The 22,305-nt window shown below is 37.4% G+C and overlaps 1 pseudogene; it reads right to left on the reverse strand.

Annotated features, from left to right (window-relative positions):
• Positions 1-19,975: 19,975 nt before the first annotated feature.
• LOC112635894 lies at positions 19,976-21,074 on the reverse strand (annotated as a pseudogene).
• Between the last annotated feature and the right edge of the window lie 1,231 nt (positions 21,075-22,305).

The following is a 22,305-nucleotide window of genomic DNA, read 5'->3' on the forward strand; positions in this document are numbered from 1 at the left end:
TTTTTACAAAATCTGATTCTATTTGAAAAATTTCACCTCTTTTCTTTATTTTTCTTCTTTTTGATTAGCATGTTGATTATAACTATTTTGAAGTCTTTGTTAATTCTGAATAATCTCTGAGTTTTAGTCTGTTGATTTTATCTCTAAATTATTGGTGCCATTTTATGCCTCTTTTGTGTCTAATTATTTTTATCTAAAAATAATTTTTATTGTGAGTGATATGTTATAGAGCACCTAGATTATATGAATCTATTCTAAAGGATTTTAAGTTTTGTTCTAAAAGTAAGTTAAATTACTAGCAATCCTGTTGGGGGCTTGGACTTAAGCTTGTTATGTCTAATTTAGCTTTGTCCTTAGCCTTAAACCATGATTCTTACTCCAGGGCATGGCCTACTCCATTAGAGTCTCAATAGAAGCCCAAGATACTCACCAGGGTCTCTCCTTATAGCTATACCTGAATTCCAGTAAGTCTCCATCATGTGGAGATTTCGGAAATCTATGCTTATCTCTCGGGGCTCCTGGTAGCTCTTCTTTACTCAGTCTTTCAAAGTCTTTCCCTGTGCCTGTGAGATTGGGAGTCATCCAAGGAATTGAAGTAAATTATTTTGCACACACTCAGGTCTTTTCTGTGGGTCCTTCCTCTCTAACAACCTGCCCCTCATTTCCAGCTGCCCTGGCAACCCAAACTTTAGTCTTTGTTTTCTCAACCCAGAGGGACTGATGTTTTCTTCCTTGTATCATAGTTCTGAAAACTGTCCTGAATGAGAAAGCAAGAATGAATGTAGCCTAACCTGATGTACATCATTTCTCTTGAGGATCTTAGTGTTGATTGCTGATCAATGACTTCAGTCAAACACACACACACACACACACACACACACACACACACACACACAAACATATAGTTACTTGCAACTGGATGGCAGGTCAGATATCAGCTAATCTATTATGGTTAGAAAAAAAATACCTGTTATTACTGCTTTATTTTATCATTCCATTTAAATTTTCATTTGCATAAGTCTGTGTATCTGTGTTCATGATATTGCTATAACGTTTTGTGCTACATGTCTTAACTTTTTAAAAACTATGCAAACAAGGTGCAGTGGCTTGTACCACAATAAATAAAGATACTATGCTTTTTTATGCAGCCTAAGATTTCAGTTTTTAATATATCTATGACATGGTTTGAATCTGTGTCCCCATTCAAATCTCAGGTTGAATTGTAATCCCCAGTGTTGGAGGTCAGGCCTGGTGGGAGGTGATGGGATCATGGGAGCAGATACCTCATGAGTGATTTAGCGCCATCCCCTTGGTGCTAGTGAGAGAGTTCTCATGAGATCTGGTCATTTAAAAGTGGGTATCACCTCCCTGCACCTTGCTCCTATTCTAGCCATGTGATGTCTGTGTTTTCTCTTTGCCTTCTGCCATGATTGTAAGTTTCTTGAGGTCTCCCTAGAAGCTGAGCAGATGCCAGCGTTATGCTTCCTGTATAGCCTTTGGAACTGTGAGCCAATTAAACTTTTCTTTATAAATTATCCAGTCTCAGGTATTTATTTATAGCAATGAGAGAACGGATTAATATATTCTACATCATGGTTTTTTTTCTCTTGGCTTTTACTGAGTTTTTAAGCAGCTTTTTCATATGAGGCGAACTTAACCAGGATCTCTCTTATCCAGTTCTTTATGATTCAATTTGAATCTGAGTGTAGGCCTCTCTATATACTACTGTTGAATTTCATCTCATTAATTTTGTATAAAGTACTCCTAGGGTATTACTTTCTCAATTTTATTAAAAAATGCAACTTTTATTTTACATACAGGGGTAGATGTGCAGGTTTGTTACATAAGTATATTGCACCCAGGTAGTGAGCGTAGTATCCAACAGGTACTTTTTCAACCCATAACCCTCTCTTTTCCTTCCCCTTTTAATAGTCCATAGTGTCTTAAATCTTAATCTGCAATGTGCTAAAAGAGAAGTTACTAGTAGTTAAATAAATACAGCCCTTAGTTTATATTCCAACCCCAAATATAGTTTGTCAGACCAACAAGTGATAAGTTTAATCAGTAACAAGAACTGAAATTTAGCTACCCTCCAAAAGCCATAAAATCATCATTAGCACTAAGATATGCCATTCACAATTTTAGCAAGTGCTATTTCTTGTCTGAGTGTAAGGTCAAATACCTGACTGACGTACTGAGGACTGACAGTAGAACAGGAGTGACATGATTAGCAACTTCAGACCATTAAAGTAATCTGATGACACAGATGAAATTAATACTGATAATTATTAGAGATATTAGAATGATTTGTGTTTATTGCCTCTTATAGCAGCATAATTCTGCTCCGTTAATAGAAGCATGTAAATGGTAACTTAAAAAATACAGTTTAATGATGATGAATATTATTAGTATTAAAAAGTTATTAAATTTATAAATATTTATTTAATGTTTCACTTCTACAAAGCTCTTGGGAGTACTTCTATAAAAAGTATTTGATATTGAAAAGTAAAAGGATAAAAATCAATACAAAATAAGACTTGTTTTCTTATACGTATATTAGTTCAAATTGGAGAAATACATTGATGTTACTCTCCAGCTTTATGTTTTTTGGAAATATGTCTATTCTATATTAAATCACAAAAATGCTGCTAATATAGAAACAGCCTTAAAAATGTACAGTGAATAGACAAAATGGTGCACTGTGTATGTGATTATTTTCTCCTAAATATGATAGAAAACATAATTTAAAAAATGTTATAATGAAAGTGGTAACCAAGAAAAATGATTTCATTTATTGCTTGCCAGAATGCATTAAGGTAGGTATTTCCTAAATTTTTCAAAAAGGGAACTGTGTCTTGGGGCACACACAGCCAGAATTCAATCCAATTTGAAATGACTGCAAAAACCTTAATTTATACCCATAAAGTTCTACTTTTTTAGTGATGTATCTGCCTTCTCTAAGAAGGCAAGTCTGTTCCGTTCTCTGTTCATACAGGAATTTGCTCAATCCATGTAACAAATAATCAACCCAGGCAACAAACCCTCAATGCCTCTTATAGTCATTTCAGCCATTAGCTTCTTTCAGAGAACATTGCACAAGATCTAAACAAGGAGTTCTTACTGAAATAGCAATCAATAAACTGGTTTTAAAGAAAATTATAGTTTACTGACTGCTATAATTTATTGTCACATTGTCAAAATTCATACTAGAAAAGTCTCTCTCCTCACAAACGGGTTAAAAATGTCATAAATCTTGCTTCCTGCATGAAATAAGCTCATTTGATAGCAAGTACTATTTGTCACAGAATTTACTGAATTAAATCATTGCAGCTGATTTTATTCCAAAGGTGACTCCACAATACCTACTCTTCACATGTGCTTCAAGGATGTGACCTTCACATTCCCTATCAAAGGTGAAGTTTACTTCTCCATCCCCCTGGGCAGGCCCTATAATTCCTTTGACCAATAGAATTTGGTAAAATGACACTCTGAAGTTCTATATAGCCCTTAAAAAGACTGGCAGCATCAGCTTCCTGATACTTGAAACCCTTGCTTTCAGTACATCTCCCTGGGAACCCAGCAGCTGTGCTGTTGGAAACTCAGCTCACATAAAGAGACTGTAGACTGTGTCTAGGGACTTCAGTCAACAGCTCCAGCTAAGCTCCCAAGAGACATCTAGCAGAAGTTGAGAGCCATATGAGTGAGCCTTTCTGGACATCCAGTCTAGTCTAGCTTTCAGGGAACTGCAGTCCCAGATATCTGTATCTGTAATGAATAATTACTGCGTTAAAGAAAGACCCAAATGAGAACCGCCCTGCTGATTCCAGTCAGCCTATGGGAACATGATCAATAATAATAAATGGTCATTTTAACGCACTAAGTTTTAAGATGGTTTATTATGTAACAATGAATAACCAGAATAGTCATAAAAACACTTTAGTTGTTTTCTATGTTTTTATTTTACCTTAAGCACCAAGAAGTATTTGAATAAACACAAGTGCTTTGCCCAAGGGTACCTATATAACAATCCTGATTTTCAAAGCAGCAGCATGAAATGGGTTACTAATCACATCTTTACTTAGTACATGTGGACAATAGATACAGAGAAACAGTATCACTTGACAAAAGTCTCAGTACTAATTATACGCTAAACTTACACAAAGATTTATGTGACCTTTATATTCCTTCGGCTTTGTGACCTCAGGATAGATCCAAGATTTTCAGGTACCCAGAATCTGAGAAGGGACATTGTAAAGTTGATCTAGTCTCAATTACACTCTTGACTTAAGCCATTTTTCACATACCACCCGAGTTTTTATCTGAATCATAGATATCAGTTATAATATTCCTTGCTTACTCATTTGTGACTTTTCTGGAAGCATTGGGGTATCATGCGAACTTCATGTTTTCTTCCCAATACTGTTGATACTTTTAGATATGTTTTAATTATTCCCTTCTTTTGATCTTTTCTGCTACTGCTTTAGTTCCAGCCCTTTTATTGCTCACCTGACTTTATAGAATTTGGCTATTGTTGTGCATGTTGCCATATGGCTATCTGAGCCTTTCTAGAAATAGTGATTTTTACTTCTGACATTGCTTGAAATTTTTTTTTGTGCAATTATATTTAAAATGTACAGTAATTTCACAGAATAATAATATTTGACATCAAGTGACCATGTGTGTAGACATACTCGTCATAATACGGATCCTGTCAAATCTGCCAGATCATAAGGCTGTGAAGACCCACAGCAGTCTATCATAAGTCTAAAGTGGTACCATCAGGATCAGGCACGAGCAGGCCAGAGGGTACAAATAAGCAGCATGAGCAATGCACTCCCATGACCTTTGCTATTATTGTACAATTTCTACTCTATCAGCTCAGAAATATAACTGTAACTGAGGATCCATTGTGACCTCTTGCTATCAAAGAAAAAAGGCCAAGCTTGATTAATGAATGGATATCCTTAGGGCTTGAGGTACAGCCTTAATTCAGAGTGTCCCTAAAAGCTAACAGTGTGGGGAAACCCTCCCAAGAGTCAGAATTTTGGATAATATCCCTGGTCATACACATTGTGTGGAAATATAAGCTACCCAGGGTAAGAATACATATGCTCTCACAGGAAGTGGCAAAAATGAGAGATTAGGAATAAATTAATTTGGGGAAAATAAATTAGAACAGACTGAGGCACAAGGTTGAAGATCTTTGTATTGCATATTTTCACACACCAAATAATATCACCTGTGAAAGATGAGCAAAATGACCAAGCAGACAGGATCAACTGGTCACTTGATACAGTCCAGTTTCTTTTTTTTTTTCTTTTCTTTTTTTTGACAGAGTCTCGCTTGGTGGTCCAGGCTGGAGTGCAGTAGCATGATCTTGGCTCACTGCAACCTCTATCTTCTGGGTTCAAGCAATCCTCCTGTCTCAGCCTCCCAAGTAGCTGGGACTACAGGCACACACCAAGACACCTGGCTAATTTTTTTGTATTTTTAATAGAGACAGTGTTTCACCACATTGGTCAGGCTGGTCTTGAAATCCTGACCTCAGGTGATCCACCTGCCTTGGCCTCCCAAAGTGCTGGGATTATTGGTTATCTTAATGCTGGCACAGTGGGTGCATAAACTGAGCAGCCGGGGTGTCAAGGACAGAGGTGACCATGAGCCTGATGGTTTGGGTTCCCACTCACCAAGGCTGACATAGCTACTTCTACTGCGGAGTGTTCAACATTCTCCAACAAAGACTACTCTGGGATTCCAGCTCTCAAGGAGACAAACAAGTCATCTAGTGGCAACTTCCATCCTGGAAGGAGCACTTACTCATCTTGATTAGAAACAACACATCTTCTGTCAATAATTATGGGTTTGCTGTTTATATACTCAAGACCTAAACCACTACCACTATCTGAGGACTCACTGTTTAACTTAGCAAGGATTGCATTTTACAGCAAAGGAGACATGACTGGAAACATGATGATGGGGTTCACTAATTATATCACAATCTGCAGTCACCAGAGCCTGCCATCCTGATAGATCGATGGCACGGCCTTTTTAAGGCATAGCTGATGTTCCACATACAGATTATTCTCTGTGAATATGGGAAACCTCATTCCAGGATACACTATCAACACACCCTAAATCAACAATTATTTTATGGTGGTGTGTCTCCAGTACACAGATTATATAATCTGAGAATCAGGAGGTAGAAATAGGAGTGAGCCCAGGTACCACTTATCACTTTATTTCCTCTTGCCTCTCAATATACCCTTTATTATCCTGTCCTGTGACACTGGAGTTGGATCTTGCAACTATTTCTCCCTTGTCAGCTGGCAATGATGCTGAGCTTTGTCAGTGAAAGGCACTGGAGAGACGCTGTGGGAGGAAGGGGCTTTTCTTCCTGGTTCTATTGTGCTTTTCGCTTTTCTTGCTCCATGATGCTCAACTAGCATGTGGGACACCAAGTGGTGCCCATCCCAAAAGAGTTTCAGTAATACCCACACAGGTGGCTGCCAAGTGAATTCTGTCTTCCAGTGAATTTAGCAGAATCAGTTCCCTAGAGGCAGTTTCCAGAAATCCCACCAGTGTCCAAGTACTCCAGAGCACATGAGCTAACTGACAGATGGAAGACTTACTGAAAACTTAGTTACAGGGATACTAAGGGGTTCTGCCTCAAAGGATGCAGTGTACGTTCTGAATTAGAGACCAGTATATGATGCTCTTTCTCACATAGTTAGAATTTACGAGTCCCAAAATTACCAAGGAATTGAAGTAGAAATGGCCACTCTTACTATCACATTTGAAACCTTAACTGGTGAAATGTTTGCTTCCTATGCCAGGTATATTTTGAGTTCTACTAATTTGAAGTCGTAATCTCTAACGAAAACTGCTATAAAGTAACAAAACAAGGATTCCATTGAATCATTTCATATTTGTTTCACCTGTTACTTTGTTCCCTTCCACATTCTTTCTGTGTCTTCTTTTGAATTAATTGAACAGTATTTATAATCCAATTTTATCCTCTCATTAGCTTACTAAATATATCTCACAGTTAAGTTACTTTAGTGCTTTCTTTGGGTTTATAATATACATCTCTAACTTACCACACACAATCTACCTTCAAGCTATGTGATACCACTTTACATATAATACAAAAACTTTATAAGAATCTGCTTCTTCTTTTCTGGTATTTGGGCTCTTGTTATTATTATACATTTTAACTATAAGTATGTCATAAACTTCAGAAACATTTCATTTCCTTTCAAAATTCACTTACCTTTTAAAGAGATTAGGTAATACAGTTTCTAATATGCTTGCTTCCTTTATGTAGACCAGTATTTCTGTTTAGTAACATTTTTCTTATTGCTAAAGACTTCCTTTAACATTTCTTATACTGCAGGTATGCTAATAATGAATTCTTTTAGTTTTTATTTGTCTCCGTAAGTGTTTGCCTTGGTTTTTAAAAGATATTTTTGCATTTTAGGATGGCAGTTCTCTTTTTCAGTGCCTTCAAGATGATGCTCCACTGGCTTCTAGCCCTCACTATTCTAGTCAAGAAATCTGTTGTTATTCTTGCTTGTTTTTTTTTTTTTTTTGCACACAGTGTTTCTTTATTCCCCTAATTGTTTGTAATATTTGTTGCTTGCCTTAAGTTCAATGGTATAGTTTTCTCCAGGTTTCTTGTGCTTCATTGAACTTCTTGAGCCTAAAGCTTTATCATTTCCATCAAATTTGAAAACTGTTCAATCTTTTTAAATTTTTTACCCCTCTCTTTCTTTGGAGATTAAAAATACAGTTTTAATAGACCACCTCATGTTGTCACACTACTCTCTATTCTATGCCATTTTTTGTTGGTCTTTTATCTCTCTCATTTCAAGTAGCTTCTCATACTGTTTTTTTCAAGTTCACTAATCTTTTCTTCTGCAATATCTTAGCTGCAGTTAATCCTATCCAATGTATTTTTCATGTAAGATACTATGGTTTTTATCTCTAGTTGAGTGGGCTTTTAAAAAAATATTTTTCATGTCTTATTTTAGCATGCTAAATTTCTTCTATATTTTGGAGCTTATGAAACATAATTATAATGCTTGTTTTATGCTTATCTGCAAATTATATCATATGTGTTATTCTTGAGTCAGGTTTTGCTGACTTAGTTTTATTTACATTATGGCTCATATTTTCCTGCTTATTTTCCTGCTTGATCATTTTTTATTAGATACCAGACATGCAATTACCAAATTGGATACTGAATATTTTTATATACCTAACTGTACTTTTTAAGCTTAGCAGTCAGATGTAATTAAGTTACCTGAAAACAATTCAATCTTTTCTGGTCTTGCATTTAAATTTAGTAAGGCAGGACCAGAGCAGAATTTATTCTAGAGCTATTTCCCCCCATTACTCAGGTAAAAACCTTCTTGTTATTCTACTTTATGCCCTTTGAATTATGAGGTTTTTCAGTTTGCATTCTTTCATTTAGACGGTAGGAACACAATCCGTTTCTGGCCTTTGGTGCACCCTGAGTATTTATAATTCACTCGAATCCTTTTGTATATTTTTGCCCTCAACATTGGTAGTTTTTTTTTTTTGTTTTTCTTTTCTTTTCTACATGCGCTAATCATTACTCAGCTGAAAACTCAAGAGGGGCTACTCCGCAAATCTCAGGAGCTATCTGCATAAGTGTCTTTGTTGTTCCTACTCTCTACCCTACAAACTCTAGCAATCTTGGCCTTCTCAAATCATTTTTAAGGTTCCTCTTAACAGTGAGATCAACAGTTCCTCCCCAGGTCTCCTCCCACTCCAGCATTTTAGTATGCAATTATGCTCCAGGCAGTGGAGTCTGGGGTGATCATAGAGCTCATTTCATTTCATTTTTCATCTTGTGGGGATCTCATTCAGTACTTGCATTTCATATCTTGAACATTTTACTTCATATATTTTGTTGTTTTTGATCAGGTGGAAGAATAAATTTGGCCGCCACCATCTCATTTTGACAGGAAGAAGTCTCTAATCCCATTGAATTTGAAGATGAGACTATTACCTGGCGAACTGGGCTTCTTAAGCCACTGAGTTGTCAGCAGACAATAAAAAGGGTTACTCTACTGGCTGAAGTGTTTGATTCCAATAACCAGGAGGAAATTGGGTTGCTGCTGCACGGTGGTGGCAAGAAGAACTATGTATAAAACCCAGGGGATTATCTTGGACCCTTATTGACACTAGCTTAATGGAAAATTATGACAAATGGAAACAATCAAGACTACTGAGGACTTAGAACCTTCAAGAATGTAGTTTTAGACAACTCCAGGTAGTACAAACTCAAACCAGCTGAGATTCTGACTGAAAAACTATAGTTGGACCCAAATTTTCACATATCTCTAACTTCTCAAAGTCTTCTGCAGCTTACAATCGTTTGTAACATGTATTATATCTTTAAGCATTTCTTTGAACATTCCCTTCACCATATTCCTGTAATTAAAATGTGGCAATTCCTTAAGGACACTGTTTGGTGGACAGTTATTTTAAGAAATGTTTGTTTTCTCCTCATGACACAATTTCCAGAGATTCTGGAGATGCTGTAGATATGCTATTCATTCCATACTGCTATTTCTAATACCTTTTCTCATTCCTACATCAAAACAAATAAATAAATATATTAAAAATTTCAAAAGATAATTCTTTTGAAATAAATGGCATAATACGTGCTACTCTCACTTAGAATAGTTGTCTATCAGTATCACAGTGTGTTCTTCTCATTCATTGAAGATTCAAGTACCTGGTCCCACTGTTCTTTGTACTAATCTTGTACATTCATATAAATGAAGTATCCAACACATAGCCTAGATCCACTTTCAATCATATTTTTATACAGTCATATTTGACCTTTTATTATCATTCTAAAATCTCTGTTTTGAGTATCTTACTTTCTTTACCATATCCAATCTTTCACTCACCCCATGACTTCTATTTGAACCATTCTTTGACCCATTGAGCCTCCAATCCACTGACTCCTTAACTTTTCTAACTGGCCATAACTCCCACACATCCACACTTCATTCATTAAAAAACAAAAACAAAAACAAAACAAAACAAAAAACAAAATTCTCAATTCCCTTGCCACTCTCTATCTTCATACTACACAAGTAGCAAAATCTTCACCCTGAATAAATTTGACTCTGTCTATTTTGCTGGTGATACCCTCCAGCCTATAGAAGAAGAGGAGCCATTCACAGAAATGCAGAAGAAGCTTCAGGAAGATAGAAGAAAAACCTGGAGACTAGATTCCAAGAAAAGAACTTTCCATGATTTTGTGTCTCTAATTGAACCTTTCAGTAACACTACTTCTGGAAAGTTCCTCCTAAAGAAAATGCTACAAGTGATAAATTGTACCTAATTCTGAAAATTCAAGAACAATGAATCATGAGAATTAACTATTTGGTTAGTTCTTCCTCTGTGGTCAAGTTCTTTATGTTGCAACAATTGTGAATTTTTGCCATGCCAATCTGAAGGATGGTTCTGCCCTGTCTAATGCCTTTCCTTTAATAATAGAGTCATCTTGGAAAGTATAAGTTCAATCTTTGACAGAGTGAGGATAAGGGAGGGAGGGAGTCAAAGTGAGGAAGGGGTTCAGGTACTTGCAAGAGTGAGGTGCTAAAGAGGTCCTAGGGCCATGCATGGTGGCTTATGCCTGTAATCCCAGAACTTTGGGAGGCCGAGGTGGGTGGATCATCTGAGATCAGGAGTTCGCACCCAGCCTGGCCAAAATGGTGAAACCCCTCTCTACTAAAAATACAAAAATTAGCTGGACTTGGTGGCAGGTGCCTGTAATCCCAGCTACTTGGGAGGCTGAGGTGGGAGAATGAATTGCTTGAACCCGGGAGGCAGAGGTTGCAGTGAGCCGAGATCGTGCCATTGCACTCCAGCCTGGGCAACAAGAGCAAAACTCCATCTCTCAAAAAAAAACAAAAAGAAAAGAAAAAGAAAAAAAAAAAACGTCCTGGGAGCTCTTTTAGGGGGATATCAGAAGTTAAAAGGGAGCAGATACAATAAATAGGGGGTTGTAGTTAACACTAAGAAGGGTGAATGAAGTAATGATATGGTATTGAGAAAAACCTTAGAATCTGCCTGCTTTAAATTAGCAGCAGTGCCGCCACACTGGAGAGCTGTGTTGAACACTGAACTGTGGCTTAGGGATTTGGGGTTAATTTTGACTTATTGTTTTATTTAACAAAGTCGTGTTGAGAGTATCTAAAATAAAATTCATGTTACTCTTGTACCACTTTATGCTCAGAAAGAACTTAAGAGTTTCACTTTCATTTCCTTCATGTGTTTCTCCCGTCAGAGTTATATAATTTAACCAGATGAAGTGGTGCTCTGAGCATTGAAATCAGCTGGTTGACTTTATTCCCCCTACCATATTAATCAACTCTCATGTGGCTGGTTAGCTCAGTAGATAAGAGCTAATGAATCCATGGTATACGGTTTAATTTTTCTGGGGATCTATAGTGAATACCAGATCTCTTCTTTAGGGATAATACACCCATTTCCTCCACTGCCAACCACTGTGAACATCAGTTGCTGATCACATCTCTGTCCCTCACTGGACATAGCCTCAGCCACAAGGTCTACTTGACCAGGGCTATACACTCTTTCAAGGGTGGCTTGCTGCTAATGACTGACTGGTGCAAAGATGCAAAAGTCTAACCACATTTTCTTAGTTTGAAACAACATGGAAAGGTTATCTCAGTTCTGGATTTCTCTAGCCATAGAATTGGCTAAAGCCTTCATTGCAGCAACAGTGCAGGTGAGCTTCCCCTTTTGCCCAGTCCTGCCTTCCTCCTTCCTTAGACATGTCATTTGAAATCAACTAAAAGTAATACATGGGCACACAGTTCTTGTCTGAGTCTGTTTCCAGGAAACCCAGTCAAAGGCAAGAGACAGGAACTGACAATTTTTGCGCTGTTCATGGTCAGAAACTGCACGTATAAACACTTGGCTATGTGTATGAGAAAGCGGAGGAAGATGCAAATCAGTCTTCTCCCATGGATAGTTTCCTCCAAGGTCAGACAAGTCTTTCAGCATATTTCTCAGATGAGAAAAGAAATAACTTCTACTTACATCAATACCGAGGACATTAACAATCAGGAATATTTTATTACCACACTGCATTTGTTTTCCCGCAAAGAAGAGTGGAAAAGCCATCTTAAATTGTTGGTGCAGCAAATGCAAATGCAGATTCCAACACCTACTGAAACAGTCTAACATAGAAACAGCAGAAAATAAATGACTATTTTAGATTTCAATCCATATGTTGGGCAAACTAAGAAAAAAGTTGTGAAGTAGTAAATTTAATGTGTAGTAGAGATAAAAGACTGAGAAACTGGAGAAGCTAAATTCAACAGTCCTTTGCTAGCTTTCCTAGGTCCTGTCTTTTACTGATATATTTGTTGTTTGGTTGTTCTTATTATTGCTCTCATGAAATTACTTCTATTTCCAAATTGTTACACAAAGGAATGTTCTTTTGGAGCAATGAAGGGCAGATTGTCTGGCATGAAGTCATTGCTTTGTGGTTTTGAGGGTCACTCAGATAAGGTAAGAGATGCTATAAGCATCGTTGTACTGAAGAATTCCACCTTATCCACAATCTTGTTGGTTTGTCTTCAGCAGATACGTATTCATGATTCAGACCTATATATAGTTTAACTAGGAGATCAAAACATTCTCCTGAGCCAGGGGACAAGACAAAATTTCAGGTCTAGTTTCTTACTGGCAGTCCAATTCAAATTACCAGAGCCATGTTAGCTATTTCACAAAAGTTATCTCATGTTTTCTTACAATAACCTATTCTCAGATACGTGCTAAGAGCCTGATTGCACAGTTAATGAGTCTTGAGATTATGAAATGTAACTCAACAGAGGTATTCTAGTAAGTGTGGAACCAGAATTTGAACTCAGGTCCAGTGGACTCCAGAAGTAATTTTATGATCCATACTCACAAAATGTGAATTGATTTCCTCACCATTGAGTTCGTACTTTGTTTATGAGTAATGGAGAGGCCTTAAATTTTTGGAGTTGGACAGTAAAGCAATCACTGTGGTATTTAATGATGACTGTTATTCCCCAAATAGGTATTTGGCTGGGGACTGGGAAAAGACTGTGAAATTTATTGTAGCTGTTCACCTGAGAGGTTAAAAAGGCTCTGACTGCCATGGTACTGGCAATGGAGAAAACAGGATGGATGGGAAAGCTATTTCAGAGTGACAATGGGACTCAACCGATTGCATAGTAAGACAGAGAACAGGGAGTTACGTTGATGGCATTGAGTCAAACAGAAATGGTGAATACAATGATTTTTAAATCTATTGTTCTTACATTTTGATTTTGAGATGCTTTGTTGACTTCCAGGTGGAAATCATTACTAACCAGTTGGAAATTTAGAGTGGGAGCAATAAGTCAGTCTCTATAAACAATACTAGACTCTTATTATTTATTATTTATTTATACAGAGACAGGGTCTGGCTCTGTCACCCAGGCTGCAGTGCAGTAGCGCGATCTTGGTTCCCTGCAACCTCTGCCTCTAGGGCTCAAGCGATCCTCGCACCTCAGCCTCCCAAGTAGCTGGGACTACAGGTGCATGCCACCACACCCAGCTAATTTTTGTAGTTTTGTAGAGACAGGATTTTGCTATGTTGCCCAGCCTGTTCTTGAACTCCTGAGCTCAAGCATATCTGCCCACCTCAGCCTCCCAAAGCACTGGGATTACAAGCGTTTGTCACTGCACTTGGTCGACTCTATTTATTTCTGTTAAAATAATTAGCTTTAAAGTATAACAATTAATTGACACTTTGCTTGGTTAAATTTAATCACACAGGATATATAAAGTCTGCTAGTGATCTGGTAAACAATTGAACAATCATCTAGGCAACTGGATGGCATAGATTTGAATAATATAACAATGTCACCAGAAGTCTCTGAAGTCTCATGTGGAAAACTGGACTTGAGACTATTAGAGACAAAATGGTCATATTTTTCTGACAAAGAGAGAGGTCTTAAATAAAATAAATATTTTAAAAATAAAAAATGTGATATTTATTGTTCCCAGCCTAGTTGTCAAAAGCTATATTTTATATATGTATGTATAAAAAAAGTAGATTTCCCATATAGAACTTTACAATTCTGAATTTTCTTCCAAAGAATTGGAATATCTGGATATATTGAGCAAAAACGTTTTACCTAGCTGTGCCTGAGGAAAGGAGTTCTGGTTAGAGGGGCATGAACTCTGCATTTTACTATAGTCTGCATCTCTTCCTATCATTAAACCTCTCTGCTTCAAATTTTTTTAAATTTTTTTTTTGACTTACTAGTTCTTGTTCCCTTTAGGTATTCGCATTTAAGATTACAGACTTAGGATGAGGATAAAATGTTCTGGTTGATTAAATCTGATGAATCATGCTTACATGAAGAGACATATGAATTATTAAAGATCTTGGCTAGTGGAAATACTTTGTTATATGAATACATTGGAGTGAAAAAAGACATACATACATACGTTTGACAACTTGATAAATCTAATTACTGTAACTTAGGCCATAAAAAAATCAAGAGGCGCGGTGGCTCAAGCCTGTAATCCCAGCACTTTGGGAGGCCGAGACGGGCGAATCACGAGGTCAGGAGATCGAGACCATCCTGGCTTACATGGTGAAACCCCGTCTCTACTAAAAAATACAAAAAACTAGCTGGGCGTGGTGGCAGGTGCCTGTAATCCCAGCTACTCGGGAGGCTGAGGCAGGAGAATGGCGTGAACCCGGGAGGCGGAGCTTGCAGTGAGCTGAGATCCGGCCATTGCACTCCAGCCTGGGCGACAGAGCGAGACTCCGTCTCAAAAAAAAAAAAAAAATCAAGAAATATGTCTGTAATTGTAGTTAGTACGTCATTAACACACAGGAAAAATGCAACTATTTTAACATTTACTGCCTAAATAATGAGAAGTAATAGCTTTCTCTGGCTTGGCAACAGTATGCTTGAGTTTAATTACAGGTTGTCCTTCCTGAATATTTTAAAAATCACAGCAGTTTGGCTGGGTGCAGTGGCTCACTCCCTTAGTCCCAGCACTTTGGGAGGTGGAGGTGGGTGGGTCACTTACACCCAGAAGTTCAAAACCATCCTGGAAAACATGGCAAAACCCAGTCTTTACCAAAACTCATAAAAAATACAAAAATACAAAAATTATTGGGTACGGTGGTGCATGCCTGTAGTCCCAGCTACTCGGGAGGCTGAGGTGGGAGAACTGCTTGAACTCAGGAGGCCGAGACTACAAGAAGCTGAGATTGTACCACTACACTCCAGCCTGGGTGACAGAGCCAGACTCTATCTCAAAAATACAAACAAGAGAACCAAAAAAAAAAAAAACAAAACAAAAAAAACCACACACACAGTAGTTTGCTCCCTGATGGCCAACCGTTAAATTCTAGGTATAGTTTGCCCAGCCTTGATGGCTTTGGGCCTAAATCTCCCTAGAAAGCGAGCTCCAGTCAGACGCTTGCTGTCCTCCATTTCCATTATGCTGAAGCTTAATTACTTCCAGAGAACTGTCACCAAGTGTTGCCTCCTATTAATAGCTCTAATGTTGGATCACCTTAACCTCTTCAAGCAGTGTTGGTTCCTCTGACCCGTTTGTCTTTAAACTTCTCCACTCTGTGGGTTTCTTTCTTTCTTTTTTCTTGTTGAGATAGAGTTCACATACCATAAAATTCACCCTTTTAAAGTGTCCAATTCAGTGTTTTTTAGTATACTCACAAAGTTATGCAACAATTACAATGAGCTAATTCCAGAACAGTTTCATCATCCCCACAATAATCTCGATGTCCATTAATAATCACAGACCATTCCCTTCTCCCCCAGTCCCTGGAAACCACTAATCTACTTCCTGTCTCCATGAATTTCCCTATTCTGGACATTTCATATAAATGTAATCATGCAATGTATCGCCTTTCATGTATGGTTCCTTTCACTGAATATAAAGCTTCAAGGTGCATCCATGCAGTAACACGTATCTTCCCTTCCCCTTTTCCTTCTTTCCTTCTTTCCTTCCTTCCTCCCTTCCTCCCTTTCTCCTTTCCTTCCTTCCTTCCTTTTTTCTGTCTTCCTTTCGTTTCTTTCTTTCTTTTACTTTCTTTCTTTCAGATGGAGTTTTGCTCTTGTCACCCAGGCTGGAGTGCAATGATGATCTTGGCTCACTGGCTCATGGCAGCCTCCACCTCCTGGGTTGAAGTGATTCTCCTGCCTCAGCCTCCCAAGTAACTGGGATTACAATGTGCACCACCACGCCTGACTAATTTTTGTATTTTTAGTAGCAACGGGATTTCACCATGTTGGCCAGGCTGGTCTCAAACTCCTGACCTCAAGGAATCCACTCACCTGGCCCTCCCAGAGTGCTGGGATTATAGGCATGAGCCACTGCGCCCAGCCCATACTTCATTTCTTTTTTATTGCCAAGCAATATGATGTTGTATGAATATACCACATTTTGTTTATCTATTCATCTGTTGATAGATGGGTTGTTTCCATTTTTTTAGCTCGTGAGAGCAATGCTGCTATGAACATATGTGTACAAGTTTTAAATCTCTTGGGTCTATACATAGAAATGGAATTGCTGGATCATGTGGGAAGTCTATACTTAGCTTTCTGAGGACCTGTCAAACTCTTTTTCAAAGTGACTGCACAATTTTACACTCTTACCAGTAATGTATGAAGGTTTCAATGTCTCCACATCTTCACTAACACTTATTACATGCCACTTTGATTAAAGCCAGTACTGTGGACATGAGGTGACATCTCATTGCAGTTTGATTTACACCTGCCTAGTGATTAATGATGTTGAGCATCTTTTCATGCGCTCACAGACCGTTTGTGTATCTTCTTTTGAAAAATATCTATAAGACTCCTTTGCCCACTTTTTAATTGGATCATTTGTCTTTTTATTATTGAGTTGTAAGTATTGTTTATGTATTTTAGATTCAAGTACTTTATGAGATATATTATTTGCAAATGTTACGAATGTCATCCATTTTGTTGGTTTTATTTTCTTTACAGTAGCCTCTGAAGCATAAAACTTTTAATTTTGATGAAGTACATTTTATTTGTTTGTTTTTCCCTCGGTCAATTGTGCTTTTAGTGTCATTTTAAGAAATCATTTTCTAATCTAAGATCACAAAGACTTATGCCTCTGTTTTGATTTCGGTGGTGGATCCATTTTGAGTTTTTTTTTCATATGATGTGAGAGAATTTCAACCTTTTTTTTGCATATGAATATTTCGTTGTCTTTACACTGTTTGTTGAAAAGACTACTCTTTCTGTATTTGAAAGGCTTGATATCCTTGTAAAAAATCACTCAACCATAGATGTATCAGTTTATTTCTGGACTATCCATTCTATTCTTTTATCTATATGTCCATCCTGCGTAGTACCACATTTTATCGTGTGTTCAGAGAATGTTAAAAAGTTTTTAACACTGCTAGTGAGATAGTCTAGATTTCTATTTACAAAAGTCAACTAAAATAATTAGATTATCATAAAAATTGATAAAGAAGTTGCATTGTAGAACATACTCCCTCTGAAAGACCTACACTGAGTTTAATGTTTTTATAGCACTATCATAACAAAAATTGGTATGGCCATAACAACAGATGGATAAATACTCTGTATTTAACCTCATGTCTTTGCTTAAAATATATAACCATTAAATACAATAAGCTAAGTAAGATGATAACACCAAATTGTTAGGATGGTGACATCAGTTCATTTGAAATGATAATGCTTGCTCAATGAGAGAGAAAATATCAGCCATCAGAAACAGTAGAAGTGCTGTTAATAAAATAAAATTGTCATAGCATTAATAATTCTGTACTGTCAGAAATAATTTGCATATATTTGGCATTTAAAATAGTTAAATAATGTGGCCTAATGTTTACAGATTAGTTTTCTACTTCCAGTGTAAATACTGTGGCTGATTTTAAATTTGTGATATTTAGTTGAAGAGGGGGTAAGAATTGTACTAAATTTGTTAATTGTAGTGGAATGATAAGAAACTTTGAACTTTACAGTTCATTTAATTTGTGATTTTTTTTTTTTTTAATGTTGGGAATTTTTGCTTACATAGTTGGACTTGAAGAAATTTAATTAAGTTATAAATTAATTATGGGAGTTTAGTTGGTTTAACTTGATAAATATTCAACAAGGAAGTTTCTTAAAGTAATTAGAAATTTACTAGATTTATAAGTAGAATACTATTTGTACAGTATACTTTAAGCTCAAGGCAAATTAAGTTTCAGAACTTGTAACATAAATAAATTGAATGGTCATGTAAAATCTTAATTAACAATCTAATATACTTCTCTGTGTACAATAAAATGTCACATCTGGTCATACAAAACTTACTCAAATTGAAGTGGTTTATAATGCAAAATTCTACACACATTGAGAAAAAAATAAGTTGTAAAATTCTGCTATCCAACAGCTTTTATCACCGCCAAAGCAGACTTAGGATAAAGACTGAAAATATTATGTCCTTCAATTTTTATTATTAGCACAATAAACATACTGATTTCTATTATATATGAGATATTTGGAATGATCAGTATGTTTCTGCTGTTTTCAAATGTTTCCATATCAATATTTTTTATTTCTAGAATAGAAATGTTTCTATTTAGTATTTTAAAATTAATTCACTCAAAAGCATTTGTTAAATACTTGATGGATGTGTGGATTGAAGACAAAAATAAAGCAGTCATCTTCAACATGATATTGAGTTTGACACAGAAGTAACAGGAAATTCTCTGGGTGCCGTCATCCCTTTTCAGTAACCACCATAATCCAACTATTACAGAGGGGTTGGTGTTTTTTTCAGGGGTAGAGCAGATTGTGACTTCAACCTGCTTCATCTATTAATACTATTCTGCACCATGCTCACCAGGGGAGAAAGATTGCTGAATACAGAAGGGCTTGCCATGCTTTGGGAAATTTAAGACACATTCAATTGAGCCTAAGCCAGAAATGATAATTTAAGTATTTAACAATTGGGCTGGCTTGTGTACGAAAGAATGAGTGCGGATCAAGCTTTGCTGCTAGAGCAGTCCTTGGGGGTTCCTCACTGAGCCAAACATTAACTCTTTGGTTGCTGGATTGTGGGGAGTTTCTGGAGATCTGGAGACACGGCTGGGGTAGCTAGCACTATCGTGCAGTGCTTGCAGGGTTAGGGGCAGATGTCATTTGCCAACAGTTACAAAAGTTTTAAAATATGTTGACAAGCTTGATATTATTGTATTCTGGCTGAATATTAGCTATAGATTAAGCTATGTACAACTGCTATGTAGTTCTGCCTGTCTCCTACTTTTAACTATGAGCCACCGTCATATTATAGCAAAGTGAAAAGGCGTAAATCTTTTTTAGGAAATAATACTTCTCATATTAATTAGCAAAGTGATGCCTTGACCTTAGAAATAACCATGCTGTGATGCTTAGGAGTCTTAGGTTTCATTCCTCCTTTGATCTTGGGCATGTGATCCTTCCAGGTGAACCTCACAAGCTTTGCTTTTAATGGCTCCACCCCCATATATTCAGATGGAGATGCAAGTGTACATTAAACTCCTTATAATTCAGCATCTCATATCCATTGGGGGTAGAGCTGCAGAGGTATGTAATCAAGTGTAAGAAAGGTTGATATAAGGTTAGTGGGTAAAATGACTATCATCAATTACTATTGTTTCCTTTTGAATTTTTAAAATGTATACTGTAAAACTCACACTTTTGATGTAGAGTTTTAACAAAAGCATAGTCACGTAACCTCCATTATAATCAAAATACAGAATAGTTCTTTTCTGGGGGAGCTTTTTTTTTCTATTTTTTTTTTTATAAACAAAACTGTCCAGGTTTATTGGCCAACAGGCCTCCCTTCTTCTCCCTACCTGCTGCTGCGTGCCCTTCCACACTCAGGAGAGGACTTCTCTGGCCTCCTCAGCTGTAAGGGAGAAGGGGTTGGGGAAGAGAGCTGGCAGGCAGTAGTGGGTCTCCCTTGGGGCCTGTAAGTCCAGCCATGCCAGCCCTTCTCTCAGCAGGTGTTCCGGCCTTTGTCCGGCTCGCTGCTCGCTCCGTCTCCCATTTAAGACTGGCTTTGATCTCTCTGACAGTCAATAGCCATTTTTCCCTGCCAGCTGCAGCCCCATGGTGTGATCCACATTGAATTCAGCTGGAACAGACTGAATGAGGTAAGTGCCACTCACAGGGGTGATGCCGAAGCCAGTGCAAAGTGCCTTTAGTTTCTTGATGGCCCTGATCAGGTCCTCTTGACTGACTTCCTGGGCGAACTTGCCCCTTCTTTTTAACAACTGTTGATGTAGTTCCTCCAGAGTTATCGGACCTCCACTCCAATGCTCAGCACCAGCCACGCTTCGATAATGTGAACACCTAGTTCGTAATAAAAATCCCCCACACCCGGTATCTCAGATCAAAATCCTTTTCCAGAGGCCAAAGGCTCCACCCCAAAGGTTGCACACATGTCCTGGAACTGCACATGGAACTCAGGATCCTTCTGTATCTCCTGCTTGTGCTTGCTGGCAAACTCCTGCAGGTTGGTCTTGAACATGCCCAACTGCTTTGACATCTGGGCTAGCTGGTCCTCAGCCAAGACCATCCCTCGCTCCTTATACTTGGCCTGGAAAATTTCTTTTTTCTTTTTTTTTTTTTTTTTGAGATGGAGTCTTGCTTTGTTGCCCAAGCTGGAGTGCAGTGACACTATCTTGGCTCACTGCAACTTCTGCCTCACAGGTTCAAGCAATTCTCCTGCCTCAGCCTCCCGAGTAGCTGGGACTACAGGCGTGTGCCACCATGCCTAGCTATTTTTTTGTATTTTTAATAGAGACGGGGTTTCATCATGTTGGACCATGCTGGTCTCGAACTCCTGACCTCAGGTGATCCACCCGCCTCGGCCTCCCAAAGTACTGGGATTACAGGCATGAGCCATTGGACCCGGCTGGCCTAGGCAAATTTCTTTGTGGCGATGGTGCCAGCTCCCACCCCGCAACGGTGCATCCCTGCCCTGGGCCCGTGTCCCAGGCTCCTCTGCTACCGGCTCCCCGGAATAGTTCTTTCAAACAAAAAAATTGCCTTGGGCTATTTCTTCTTTGTCAAATGTTATACGCACTTCTTGCCCTTGGAAACCATTGATCTGTTCTTTATGGTAAGAATTTTCACTTTTCCAGGATGTCATATATATGGAATCACACAGTGTGTAACCTTTTAAGTCTGTCTTCTTTCACATCTCCGTTGTCACGTGTATCAGAAGCTTGTTTGGTTTTATCGACGAGCAAAGGTGCATTGTAAACGTATCAAACTTTGTTTATCCATTTACCTCCTTAACTGATGAAAACATTTAGGTTGTTTCTAGTTTGCGGTGATTATAAATAATGCTGCTATAAATACTTGTGTTCAAGTTTTTGTATAAATATATTTTCATTTATTTAGTGTAAGTACCTAAGAATAAGATTACTGAAACATACATGTGTCCCTTTATAATAAGTTTGTTAAAGTATTTTCCAGAGTACCATTTTGCATTCCTATTAAAAATGTATGAGATTTCCAGTTGCTCCAGATTCTCATCTGCACTTGGTATTGGCATTTAAAAAAATGTTTACCATTCTGTTGGGCGTGTATTGGCATCCTTTTATAATTTTACTTTGTGTTTTCCTAAGGACTAATAAAATTTAACATATTTTTATGTATTTAGTTATCATCCATGGGTACTCTGTGATGAAGTGTCTGTTAAAATATTTTACAAACTTTCGAGTTTTTTCCCTTGTTGTTTTAAGAGTTCTTTCCATATTCTGGATTTATATCCTTATTCAATATGTAATTTGAAAATATTTTTCCTAGGTTGTTTTTTCATTCTCTTAACAATGACATTCACAGATCCAAAGTTTGTAAGTATGATAAAATCTAAAATCTTGATTCAGCTTTATACGTTTATCAAAAATTAATTGACTGTGTGGATGAATTATTGGACTTGCTATGTGTTCCATTGATCAGTATGTCTATCCTTTTGTCACTCCCACACTTTCTTGATCATTATAACTTTATAGTGAGTCCTAAAATTAGGTAGTGTGAGTAGAGCAAATTTATTCTGTTTCAAAATTTATTTGGCCATTCTAATTCCTTTGCCTTTTCATGTGAATTTTAGAATCAACAGGTTAAAATCTTGATTATTTTTGTGTAATTTTTAGTGCTTTATCAGGGATTACAATGTACATGTCTCACTTTTCACAGT

This window comes from Theropithecus gelada, chromosome 12 (assembly GCF_003255815.1).
Source record: "Theropithecus gelada isolate Dixy chromosome 12, Tgel_1.0, whole genome shotgun sequence".
Lineage (NCBI taxonomy): Eukaryota > Metazoa > Chordata > Mammalia > Primates > Cercopithecidae > Theropithecus > Theropithecus gelada.